The 13644-nt window shown below is 49.6% G+C and overlaps 1 protein-coding gene across 1 annotated transcript in view; it reads right to left on the reverse strand.

Annotated features, from left to right (window-relative positions):
• Positions 1 to 13644, reverse strand: part of LOC138279217 (vomeronasal type-2 receptor 26-like) — an 86814-nt gene that overhangs the window by 2479 nt on the left and 70691 nt on the right. The window lies entirely within an intron of this gene.

Consider the following 13644-nt stretch of genomic DNA (forward strand, 5'->3'; position numbering starts at 1 on the left):
ACCATGACCAACTTTTTGGAAGGGCAGCCCTCACCGTGCCTGAGGAGGAGAAAAAGAGAATATGGATGTGTTGGAAAATGGGTTATTGGTAGGGCAGGTAGGTACCTACACCTAGCAACAAGCCACTAACCTCCACATAGGTACAGTTAGGTCTCAGTAAATTAATCCCAGCTCTACCCTTGGTAGCTTGGCATCGAGCGTCAAGGCTTAACTTAGGAGACAAAGTGTAAAGCATTCAAATATCACAAAACAGTAATTAAATAAAACACAGGAAACAGTTTAAAAATTCAAAACCAATTTATAAAAATAGCTTATATTTTTATCTTTAAAATGACACAAAAACGATTAAAATCGGTTCAGGGGAACCGGAGATATGAATTTTTAAAGTATTATTATTTTCTAGCGCTTAGAAACAAAAAGCGCCAATCGGGTCATCTGGTTGCACCAGGACCGGGGCAAAGTCAAACTTTCAGGCCGACCGCGATGGAGCCCTGCTCGGCTACAAGTCGCGGGAGGCCTCGGTTAAAAAGTTACCTTCTGACTTAGGCCCTCATTCTGACCTTGGCGGGCGGCGGAGGCCGCCCGCCAAAGTCCCGCCGTCAGGTTACCGTTCCGCGGTCGAAAGACCGCGGCGGTAATTCTGACTTTCCCGCTGGGCTGGCGGGCGGTCGCCTTCAGACCGCCAGCCAGCCCAGCGGGAAAGAGGCTTCCACGAGGAAGCCGGCTCGGAATCGAGCCGGCGGAGTGGAAGCTGTGCGACGGGTGCAGTTGCACCCGTCGCGTATTTCACTGTCTGCGCAGCAGACAGTGAAATACTTGTAGGGGCCCTCTTACGGGGGCCCCTGCAATGCCCATGCCAGTGGCATGGGCACTGCAGGGGCCCCCAGGGGCCCCGCGACCCCCCCTACCGCCATCCGGATCTCGGCGGTCCGACCGCCAGGATCTGGATGGCGGTAGGGGGGGTCGGAATCCCCGCGGCGGTGCAGCAAGCTGCGCCGCCGCGGAGGATTCAATGGGGCCGCAGTACACTGGCGGGACCCCGCCAGTGGTGCCGGTCCGACCGCGGCTTTACCGCCGCGGTCGGAATCCCCATTGGAGCACCGCCGGCCTGTCGGCGGTGCTCCCGCGGTCCTCCGCCCTGGCGGTCAAAGACCGCCAGGGTCAGAATGACCCCCTTAGTCTCTTTTTTGATGTTTTTCTTCCCCGGGACGAACCTGCCAGTTGAATCCGACCTCCTGGAGCCCTTGTCCGGATACGCGAAGTCGGTTTCCTCAGTGGTGATTTTTACCTTCGGACTTAGTCGTTTTTTCAAGATGAAAATCCTTCGACCGGGGTAAACCTGGATCTTGATCCGACGTCCATGGAGCCCTTCTCGGATACGATGGCTGGGAGGTCCCGGTCAACTTTTTACGTTCGGACTTAGTCTCTTTTTTGGATGTTTTTCTTTACCGGGACGAACCACGAAGTCAGGCCGGGTCGCGGTTGAGGCAAGCCGGCTAGAATTTCCGCGTCGGGTCGGTCACTTTATGGAGCTTTTTTTCAAAAATTCTCCAATCTTTTCCAAACTTCTGGGGCTTCACCCAGATGTTCTTTTAAGGTTCTTTTGGGGTCCACAGCTCACCCCAAGGGTCCTGAAGATCTGTGATGGTCCTTGGGGGTGCGGACTTCAACTCCCAGAATGCACCTGGCGCAAACTCCTTTTTGGCCACTGGGCAGTGGTCAGCTGGTCGCTTCTTTCAGGAGTTGGTGCAGGGGACTCTGGTTAGCAATTTTTCACCTGTAGCAAACAGGGAGTCCCTCCTTGAACCAGTTGAAGCCAGGCAAAGTCCTTCTTGTGGTGAAGCCCAAGTGTGCAGCTGGTGCAGTCCTTCTGAGTGCAGGGTCCAGGTGCAGGCCAGGGGTCCAGCAGGGCAGTCCTTCTTCTTCTTTAGTTCCTTTCTTGTTGAATTCTGGAGGGGATCTGAGGCGTGGGTGCAGGTCTGCCAGTTTTATCCTTGCTCCTGGGTGAAAAGCAGGGGGGCCCTGGTTCTCCAATCAGGGACAGGGTCGTCCCCCTGTGATGACCACTTCCTGGGAAGTGTGGCAAAAATCCATCCCAGAAGGCAACAGTCTCTAAAAATCCAAAATGGATGAATCTGATTTTTGGAGGAGAGATCTGGCTGAGCCCACCCACTGGTGTGGCTAAAAATCATAAACACACCCCTCTCCTGCCCTCTCCTAATCTAATCAAGGGGGCACCTAGCTGTCTGGGTTTGCAGGATGTGGGGGTGTTGCTGGGTGCTCCAGATGTCCTTCTCTGCCTTTGAAGACCAGTTTGGCAGCCCTCCCCCTTCCTGCCTCACCATCTGCTGAGGGGAGATTCTCTCCCCCAAGCACATTCCTTTGTGTGAAGTCAGGCCACTTCACACCTCATCAAGGTAGCCTGGCAGAAGCTGCTGCAGGCTGGCCAATCAGAGCACAGCAGCAAAAACAATGCAGAGCTGAAATTGGCAACTTTTTAGGTAAAGTCTAAACTTTTTACCTGGACAAGTTATATTAAATCCAACAACTGGAAGTTGTGGGATTTATTACAACAATCAATTTGATACCAAATTCTTGGTATGTAACATTTAAGGAGACTTTAAAATTTAAAATAAAGTCTGCCCATTCTAGCCTATGAAGGCCATTTACTTCAATGAGGGAAAAACGAATTTGGCTGTTTTTACCTCACCAGGGCTTATAAATCTATTTTTATAAAGTCCCTGCTTATAGTTACATGGCACCCAGCCCTAGGGGCACATAGGGCACACCTTAGGGGTGACTTATATGTAAAAATAAGGTAGTTTAAGACTTTGGAAGTACCTTTAATTCCAAAGTCGAATTTGCATATAACTTTAATTTAAAAGCAGCCAGCAAGGCAGGCTTGCTTTTAAAATGACACTGGGCACCTCAGCAATGCACCTAGGTGTGCACCACCTATGCTGTGGTCCCTAAACCTACATGCCCTACCATATACTAGGGACTTATAGGTAGGTTAACTTAGCCAATTATAATTAGCCTAATTTGCATATCCATTTTACACAGAGCACAGGCCCTGGGACTGGTTAGCAGTACCCAGGGCACCATCAGAGTCAGGAAAACACCAGCATAAAGTGGAAAATGGGGGCAAAAAGTTATGGGGCCTCTGCAATCAACCCTAGTTTCTCACACAACCCCCCCCCAGCCCACACGCCCAGGAGACTCAGCCCAACCCTGGGAGAGTCTTCCTGGCTTGTTAGGCGAGGAAGACAGTGAAGAAAACTGGCTGTCCCTTTGCAGGGCCTACTCTGCCTTATATCCTCCTGTCAGGGTCACTCCCTCTGGGTAGTGAAGCCATCCCAACAGTAAAAGGACCCAACTCAAACTGAAACTTCCCTCTAGGGGGGTCTTCCTCCTCTATCTCTGCCAACTTGGGTAGTGAGGTGCCCACCTCCCCTACTCCTAACTTTGCTAGGGCAACACCTAGCTTACCCAAAGAGGTCACCCAACACTTGAGCAACCCCACCATGACCAACAGGGTCAGGGGGCCTACTTTGCTATTGGCCTTGGGGTCTGCCTCCCAGGCCAAGTACAGTGCTGCCAGGAAGGCTAGCACCCAGCAGAGGCTACTGACAGCTGTCAGTACCCAGAACCACACCCTAAGCTCTCCACTGACAGGTGGCTGAGCTGCTTTAGGGGCATCTTTGGGGTCCTGGCACCCCTCTTGCTGTCTAGAGTGGGGGGCTACCACCTCCTGTGGCAGACACCCTCCTTCCACTCTCCCTTCTGTCAGTGCAGGGGCAACACCTTGCATCTGGACAGCTGCCTGACTACTCAGGACTTCCTTGGGGTCAGGTGAGGCCTCACCAGTGCCAACTCTGGGCTCCCCCCTTACTGGGGCAGAAGGCCCTTGGCTCCCTGGAACTCTCTTTAAGAGTGGCCTACCCTTCCTTTTCTTCTTTCCTTTTCTTGGGGACCCCTGTCTCCTAACTGTAGGGACTGACTCCCCAGGACTTTGGGTTGGGGGGGCGCCCTGGGCGACCACCCCATCTGTGACCAGACTCACCTCTGGGAGGTCATTGCCCAGGATACAATCTAGGGGGAGGTCAGCACTGACTACCACCCTAATCCAGTCAAGGATACCCTCCCTCTCTAGGGGCACTATGGCTACAGGTTTGGAGGTGACCTCCCCTGTGGCTATCCTGACTTTCTTTGTCTTTCCTGGGACATACATGTCTGGGGTCACTAACCGGTCACTCACTATAGTGTGACTGGCACCGGTGTCCCTCAGGCCAGTGATAGGGATCCCATTCACTTGAATGTGGTGGAAGTGCCTACTCCCACCCTCAGGGATCACCAGCTTACCATCTGGTCCTGTCTCCCAGCACAATGCTAGGAGGACTTCATCATCTGAGGAATCCTCCTCTATGGCTACACTGGACAGCCCAGTGCTAACCACCTTCCTTGGACAGGCTGCATCTCCTCTGAAGTGACCTGTCTGCTGACAGTCAAAGCAAGCCCTACTGACCAAGAGTTTTTTTAACCCTGGGTCTCCCTGTCTCTGCTTGTCAGAGTGAGAGTGGGATTTACTCTCCTCCTTCTTAGGGTTCTGGGGTACAGAGGTAGTCTCTGTGGTGGGCTTACCACCTCCCTCCTTAGGTTTTTGGGGACCTGTCCCCCCCTTCTTGGAGTCTCCCCCCTGGGACTTGACAACCACCCTGGTTCTCAACCACTCATCAGCTGCCTCCCCTAGCTCTCTAGGGTTGGTTTGCTTAGAGTCCACTAGATGCTGGCGTAACCTTTCTTGGATACAATTGGTCAAGATGTGCTCTCTCATGATCAGATTGTATAACCCCTCATAAGTATTTACTTTGTTGCCAATAATCCAGCCCTCTAGTGCCTTTAGTGAGGTGTCTACAAAGTCAACCCAAGACTGGGTACTGACCTTCTGGGTGTCCCTGAACTTCATTCTATATTGCTCTGGGGTCAGACCAAACTTCTTGGCTAAGCACCTCTTCATACTAGGGTATGAATCTGCCTCCTCCCCCCTTAAGGTCAGAAGCCTATCCCTCCCTGAGTTGGGGACCAACTCCCACAAAAGGGAACCCCAGTATTGAGGCCTAACCCTTCTCATTTGGAGTGCCCTCTCAAAGGCCCCTAGCCACTTATCTATGTCATCCCCCTCTACATAAGCAGGAACCACCCCCTTGGGTAATCTGGGGCAAACTTCCCCACCCATGGACACCTCAGCTTCTTTATCGCTGCTTCCATCTCTTTTCTCTTTATATGCCCACTTTTTCTTTTCTAGGGCCAGCTTCTCTGCTTCCAAAGCTATGTATGCTAGCTGGGCCTCCAGCTCTCTTTCTCTGATGGATGGGTTCTCTCCTCCTGAAAGGACCCCCTTCCCACCACTAGCTTTGGATCTGCCCCTAGTGACTGTATTTACTGAGGACCGTTCTTCCTCGTCCTCACTTAGGGTCAGATACCTTCCCTCCCCTGAGTGGTTAGAGCTTGCATCCTCCCTTCTTTCTCCCTCCTCTGGAGCTTCTTCTGACTCTACCTCTTGGGCCTCAGCCCATGCTGTCAGGGATGTGATCAGGATTTGCTTCCTGAGATCAGTGGTTGCAGGCAACCCTCTTTCAATACACAACCCCCTAAGCTGGACTACTGTCAGTGTGGGTAGGCTAGCCAGATCAAGCTCCATGGTTCCCTAGTTTAGTGTCAACAAAAACTTTTTGCAAAATTGGAAACAAGAATTTAGAAAAATTACAAAAAATTCAATAATTGAAATTAATCCAAATAAAAAAAAAAACAATTTTTGCACTAGGACAATTGAAAGGATTTTTAATTTGTTTTATCTAAAACTGTAACGTGATATTGAACACAAGTACAGGATCCCGTCGCTGCTTCCAATTATGTTGGAAAATGGGTTATTGGTAGGGCAGGTTGGTACCTACACCTAGCAACAAGCCACTAACCTCCACATAGGTACAGTTAGGTCTCAGTAAATTAATCCCAGCTCTACCCTTGGTAGCTTGGCATCGAGCGTCAAGGCTTAACTTAGGAGACAAAGTGTAAAGCATTCAAATATCACAAAACAGTAATTAAATAAAACACAGGAAACAGTTTAAAAATCCAAAACCAATTTATAAAAATAGCTTATATTTTTATCTTTAAAATGACACAAAAACGATTAAAATCGGTTCAGGGGAACCGGAGATATGAATTTTTAAAGTATTATTATTTTCTAGCGCTTAGAAACAAAAAGCGCCAATCGGGTCACCTGGTTGCACCAGGACCGGGGCAAAGTCAAACTTTCAGGCCGACCGCGATGGAGCCCTGCTCGGCTACAAGTCGCGGGAGGCCTCGGTTAAAAAGTTACCTTCTGACTTAGGGGGTCATTACGACCCTGGCGGAACAAGTCCGCCAGGGCCGTGGGACGCGGTGGCACCGCCGACAGGCCGGCGGTGCCCCGCGGGGCATTCTGACCGCGGCGGCTCAGCCGTGGTCAGAGAAGGGAAACCGGCGGTCTCCCGCCGGTTTCCCGCTGCCCCAAAGGAATCCTCCAAGCCGGCGCAGCATGCTGCGCCGGCATGGGGATTCCGACTCCCCCTCCCGCCATCCAGTTCCTGGCGGTTCTCCCGCCGGGAACCGGATGGCGGGAGGGGGAGTCGCGGGGCCCCTGGGGGCCCCTGCCGTGCCCATGCCTATGGCATGGGCACGGCAGGGGCCCCCGTAAGAGGGCCCCTAAAAGTATTTCAGTGTCTGCAAAGCAGACACTGAAATACGCGACGGGTGCAACTGCACCCGTCGCACCTTCCCACTCCGCCGGCTCTATTACGAGCCGGCGTCATCGTGGGAAGGGAGTTTTCCCCTGGGCTGGCGGGCGGTCTTGTGAAGACCGCCCGCCAGCCCAGGGGAAAACTCGGAATACCCTCCGCGGTCTTACGACCGCGGAGCGGTATTTCGGAGGGGGGAAGCCTGGCGGGCGGCCTCCGCCGCCCGCCAGGCTCGGAATGAGGGCCTTAGTCTCTTTTTTGATGTTTTTCTTCCCCGGGACGAACCTGCCAGTTGAATCCGACCTCCTGGAGCCCTTGTCCGGATACGCGAAGTCGGTTTCCTCAGTGGTGATTTTTACCTTCGGACTTAGTCGTTTTTTCGAGATGAAAATCCTTCGACCGGGGTAAACCTGGATCTTGATCTGACGTCCATGGAGCCCTTCTCGGATACGATGGCTGGGAGGTCCCGGTCAACTTTTTACGTTCGGACTTAGGGCCTGATTCTAACTTTGGAGGACGGTGTTAAACCGTCCCAAAAGTGGCAGATATACCACCTACCGTATTACGAGTCCATTATATCCTATGGAACTCGTAATACGGTAGGTGGTATATCCGCCACTTTTGGGACGGTTTAACACCGTCCTCCAAAGTTAGAATCAGGCCCTTAGTCTCTTTTTTGGATGTTTTTCTTTACCGGGACGAACCACGAAGTCAGGCCGGGTCGCGGTTGAGGCAAGCCGGCTAGAATTTCCGCGTCGGGTCGGTCACTTTATGGAGCTTTTTTTCAAAAATTCTCCAATCTTTTCCAACTTCTGGGGCTTCACCCAGATGTTCTTTTAAGGTTCTTTTGGGGTCCACAGCTCACCCCAAGGGTCCAGATGTTCTGTGATGGTCCTTGGGGGTGCGGACTTCAACTCCCAGAATGCACCTGGCGCAAACTCCTTTTTGGCCACTGGGCAGTGGTCAGCTGGTCGCTTCTTTCAGGAGTTGGTGCAGGGGACTCTGGTTAGCAATTTTTCACCTGTAGCAAACAGGGAGTCCCTCCTTGAACCAGTTGAAGCCAGGCAAAGTCCTTCTTGTGGTGAAGCCCAAGTGTGCAGCTGGTGCAGTCCTTCTGAGTGCAGGGTCCAGGTGCAGGCCAGGGGTCCAGCAGGGCAGTCCTTCTTCTTCTTTAGTTCCTTTCTTTTTGAATTCTGGAGGGGATCTGAGGCGTGGGTGCAGGTCTGCCAGTTTTATCCTTGCTCCTGGGTGAAAAGCAGGGGGGCCCTGGTTCTCCAATCAGGGACAGGGTCGTCCCCCTGTGATGACCACTTCCTGGGAAGTGTGGCAAAAATCCATCCCAGAAGGCAACAGTCTCTAAAAATCCAAAATGGATGAATCTGATTTTTGGAGGAGAGATCTGGCTGAGCCCACCCACTGGTGTGGCTAAAAATCATAAACACACCCCTCTCCTGCCCTCTCCTAATCTAATCAAGGGGGTACCTAGCTGTCTGGGTTTGCAGGATGTGGGGGTGTTGCTGGGTGCTCCAGATGTCCTTCTCTGCCTTTGAAGACCAGTTTGGCAGCCCTCCCCCTTCCTGCCTCACCATCTGCTGAGGGGAGATTCTCTCCCCCAAGCACATTCCTTTGTGTGAAGTCAGGCCACTTCACACCTCATCAAGGTAGCCTGGCAGAAGCTGCTGCAGGCTGGCCAATCAGAGCACAGCAGCAAAAACAATGCAGAGCTGAAATTGGCAACTTTTTAGGTAAAGTCTAAACTTTTTACCTGGACAAGTTATATTAAATCCAACAACTGGAAGTTGTGGGATTTATTACAACAATCAATTTGATACCAAATTCTTGGTATGTAACATTTAAGGAGACTTTAAAATTTAAAATAAAGTCTGCCCATTCTAGCCTATGAAGGCCATTTACTTCAATGAGGGAAAAACGAATTTGGCTGTTTTTACCTCACCAGGGCTTATACATCTATTTTTATAAAGTCCCTGCTTATAGTTACATGGCACCCAGCCCTAGGGGCACATAGGGCACACCTTAGGGGTGACTTATATGTACAAATAAGGTAGTTTAAGACTTTGGAAGTACCTTTAATTCCAAAGTCGAATTTGCATATAACTTTAATTTAAAAGCAGCCAGCAAGGCAGGCTTGCTTTTAAAATGACACTGGGCACCTCAGCAATGCACCTAGGTGTGCACCACCTATGCTGTGGTCCCTAAACCTACATGCCCTACCATATACTAGGGACTTATAGGTAGGTTAACTTAGCCAATTATAATTAGCCTAATTTGCATATCCATTTTACACAGAGCACAGGCCCTGGGACTGGTTAGCAGTACCCAGGGCACCATCAGAGTCAGGAAAACACCAGCATAAAGTGGAAAATGGGGGCAAAAAGTTGTGGGGCCTCTGCAATCAGCCCTAGTTTCTCACAAGATGGACATCCAAGAGAAAGTGAACTCCCTGGGTGTCAGCCACCGGAGCATAGAAGAGCTAAAAAAAAGTTGAAAGGACCTGCGCTCCCGGACCAAGGAGAGGGTGGCAGAGCGGCTCCGGGAGATGAGGGGCACTGGAGGGGGACTGTCCACTATACCACCACCCATACCCCTGGAGGAAAGAGTAGAGGAGAACTTTGATTACCAAGGAATTGCCTTGCTATGAGAAATTGCATTGTGTGACGAAGTAGCCTCTTAATAGCATGGTTACCCACATTTTTGGCCTGTTAGTCTGTGTGTTTGAGTGTGTCACTGGGATCCTGCTAGCCAGGACCAAAGTGTTTATGGTTTTTGGCCTGTTCGTCAGTGTGTTAAACTGTGACACTGGGATCCTGCTAATCAGGACCCCAGTGCTTATGATCTCTCTCTTTCCAAATTTGTCACTACATACTGGTAGCACAGTATTTCATCCCAAATTGGCATACTGGTCACCCCTTATAAGTCCCTAGTATTTGGTACTTAAGTACCCGGGGCATTGGGGTTCCAGGGGATCCCTATGGGCTGCAGCATTACTTTTGCCACCCATACAGAGCCCATGCAAAAGCTTCCGCAGGACTGCCATTGCAGTCTGCGTAAAATAGTACAAGCACCCTTTCACAGCCATATTCACTGCACCAGGTCACTTATAAGTCATATCTTCCAACCCTGAAAACTAGGTAAAAAGTACCTGTGTGTGAGGGCACCCCTGCACTAGCAGAGGTGCCCTCATGTTGTCCAGGACAATTTTCCTGGACTTCATGAGTGTGGGAATGCCATTTTACACGTGCACTGGACATTGGTCAATACCTATGTCCAGCTTCACAATGTTAACTCCGAATAGGGCCATGTAAGGTATCTAACACCTGGTAATTGTACCACAATACTAATTCTAGTATTGGTTTAGAATTCCATGCACACTGGGTGCTCCACAGTGGACCTCCAGTAGAACCATACCAGCCTTCTGAGGTTTTCTAGGCAGCCACAGCTGCTGCCACCTCACAGACAGGTTTCTGCCCTCCTGTGTCTTGAGCAGTTCAAGCCCAGGAAGACAGTACAACGCATTTAATTTGGGAGAGGGGTGTTACACCCTCTCCCTTTGGAAATAGGTGTTACAGGCATGGAAGGAGTAGCCTCCCAGAGCATCTGGAAATGCTTTGAAGGGCACAGATGGATGCCTCCTTGCATAATCCAGTCTATACTGGTTCAGGGACCCCAGTCCCTGCTGTGGCGTGAAACTGGACAAAGAAAAGGGGAGTGACCACTCCCCTGTCCATCACCACCACAGGGGTGGTGCCCATATCTCCTCCAGTGTGTCCCTGGGTTTTGCCATCTTGTATTCCAAGGTGGTGGGGCACTCTGGGAGCATCTGAGTGGCCAGTGCCAGCAGGTAACGTCAGAGCCCGCCCTTGATAGGTGCTTACCTGTGTAGCTGACCAATCCCTCTTGCAGGGCTATTTAGGGTCTCTTCTCTGGATGTTTCCTCAGATTTGGATTGCAAGACTCCGGCAGGAATCCTCTGCATCCTTTACTTCATCTTCTACCAACAAAACCATATCTGGACCCTCCAGGAACCCTACAAACTGCAACAAAGAAGCAAAGAGGACTTCTGCAACATTGAATCTTCAGCTCCTGCCAGCAATTGCAACTGTTTCCAGGTTGTGCATCCTCCGAGGACTGCCTTTTGCCAGCCTGCACCAGAAGAAGTGAAGGAATCTCCCTTGAAGTGAACAAGTCACTTCTCTGCTTAGCAGGCACCCCTCTGCATCGACGACCGGTGGGTGGGTCCCCTCTCCTGATGAAGTACGTGTATCCAACAACATGGGTGGTGGACTGAAGAGGTCCCCATGGTCGCAAGGTCCAGCTGTCCAACTTTGGTGGAGGTAAGAGCTTGCCTCCCCATGCAAGACAGTACTCCTGTGCAAAGCATGCTTTGCAGTTGCCAAGGCTTGTGTGTAACCTTCCATGACGTTCTTCGTGCACAGCACAGCTCCAGCCCCCAGCACTCCTTCCTGCGATACTCAGGTTCCTGAGTGGTTCTCAGACGGCGTGGGATCCCTTTGTATCATGCTGCAATGGCCTCCATTTGCACCTTCTTTGTCCCTGTGCGTGGGACTCCTGTGTGTGCTGCATGGTCTTCTGAGGGCTCTATGACTTGCTGAGAGACCCTTTCGCCTCCTCCACCTGGTTAGAGTCCACACAGGTCCCTCCTGGTCCCAGGCAGGACCATTTTCTGCTAACTGCCTGCTTTGTGTGTGCCAAGGCTTGTTGGAGGAATCCAGCGATGCAAACCAGACTGCAATCATCCATCCGGCGTGGGACATCATCTGCACCAACCAGGAACCCTCATCCATCTTCTTGGGTGCAGTACTGACTATTCTTCTTCACTGGTGGTTCTTCTTTTGCACCTTCATCGGAGTTAGCAGGGGCTCCCGTTCTTCCTGCACTCTTCAGTGCTTCTTGGACTTGGTGCCCTTCTTCCACAGGTCCTCAGGTCCAGGAATCCATCATTGGTGTCTTGCAGTCTCTTCTGGTTCTTGAATAATCTTGTATCTCAACTTCTTGTGTGTTCTAGGCAACTTACTGTGATTTACTCATGTTTTCCTGGGCTCTGGGATGGGTTCTATTACTTACCTTTGGTGTTTCTTACACTCCCAGCGTCCTGCGACACACTTCACTTGCCTCGGTGAGAAACCGAATTTCGCATTCCACTATTTTAGTATATGGTTTGTGTTCCCCCTAGGCCCATTGCAACCTATCATTATTTTCTCTATTTGCACTGTTTTCTAACTGTTTTTACAGCTTTTTCTGCATTCTAGTGTACAGTATATACAGAGTATATTACTTACCACCTAGGGGAGTATAGTCTCTAAGGTATTTGTGGCATTGTGTCACTAAAAATAAAGTACCTTTATTTTTGTAACACTGAGTATTTCCTTTCATGTATGTGAGTACTGAGGCCCGTATTTATACTTTTTTTAGCGCCGCATTTGCGCCGCTTTTTGGCGCAAAACGGCGCAAACCTACAAAATACAATGGCATTTTGCAAGTTTGCGCCGTTTTTGCGTCAAAAAACGACGCAAATGCGGCGCAAAAAAAGTATAAATACGGGCCTGAGTGACTACAGTGGTATTGCAAGAGCTATGCATGTCTCCTAGATAAGCTTTGGCTGCTCAGCTACAGATACCCCTAGAATGCCTGGCTTTTAGACACTGACTACATTTCACTAATAAGGGATAACTGGACCTGGTATAAGGTGTAAGTACCATTGGTTCCCGCTACAAACCAGTCCAGCCTCCTACACATTGGCCATTCAAACCTCAAACTACTCACATGTTGGTACTGCCCCACATTTAGCCCCACATTTACTATGCTGTAGAAATCTCAGGTAGCACTGATATCTCTTGCCATCAAGTGGTCCAATCCCCATCTACATATCAGCAAAAAAGTATAGGTATACTCATTGGGTACAACTTTCCCTTGTGTGGTGCATAGTGCAGGACACATTGATAAACAACTTCACCATGAATGAAAGATCATATGCAGGAATGGACACCTTACAGCATTCCAACAAACATAGCTGTAAATACCAGATCTCCATACCATGATCGAAGGATACCAACAATGGACATTGATTGAAGTACCTATGACAATTACAAAAGTTTGGAACCCACTCCGTGTTCCAGTGTAGGATTCCGGATTTGTGATTAAAAATAGTTTATACTGAACAAATGTTCCATCAAGTCAGAATCGTAAATCCAAAATTATTTATTGATGCTGATTTTGAATAAACAGCATTTGGGCGGAAAGACAGAAAGCCCAAAGTTATATATTGATATCCAATTTTAGCAAAGTACATGGACATTTTGACAGAGAGTTAGAGAGCCGACACGTGTTTCGCCCCCTTTGGTGGGTCTACCTGGGGCTTTTTCAAGGATGCAAAATACATGTATATAATGAAGGGTCAGTATTAGAGAAAAGTAATATAGGAGTAGAAGAGATAGATGCATGTATATTGTGATATAAATAAAAAGTACCTCGTGGGTCAGATACAGGTGCTGCAGGGGAAATAATTTTTTGAGGGCACCAGCCTGTGAAGATGAGTATATGTATAGTCTAAAATAAGAGATAAGGAAGATGAAAACACGAGAAAGGAAAGCATGGAGATCAGGTTGTTTACTGGTATTGTTCCTACCTAAGTCATATATGATTAGTTATATAATCAATTAGTTCACTCTACTAATTACGAGTGATTCATGCATTAGTAGGTGTGCTATAAGGAGAAGGAATCAGGTGCTTGCATGGGATAGTCATTAGAATTTTTTTGTTGTATGTACAGAATTATAAAATAGATGTGTAATTAGTTGTGATTTCATTAGGTGACAGAATGCGTCAACAC

This window comes from Pleurodeles waltl, chromosome 2_2, assembly GCF_031143425.1.
Source record: "Pleurodeles waltl isolate 20211129_DDA chromosome 2_2, aPleWal1.hap1.20221129, whole genome shotgun sequence".
Lineage (NCBI taxonomy): Eukaryota > Metazoa > Chordata > Amphibia > Caudata > Salamandridae > Pleurodeles > Pleurodeles waltl.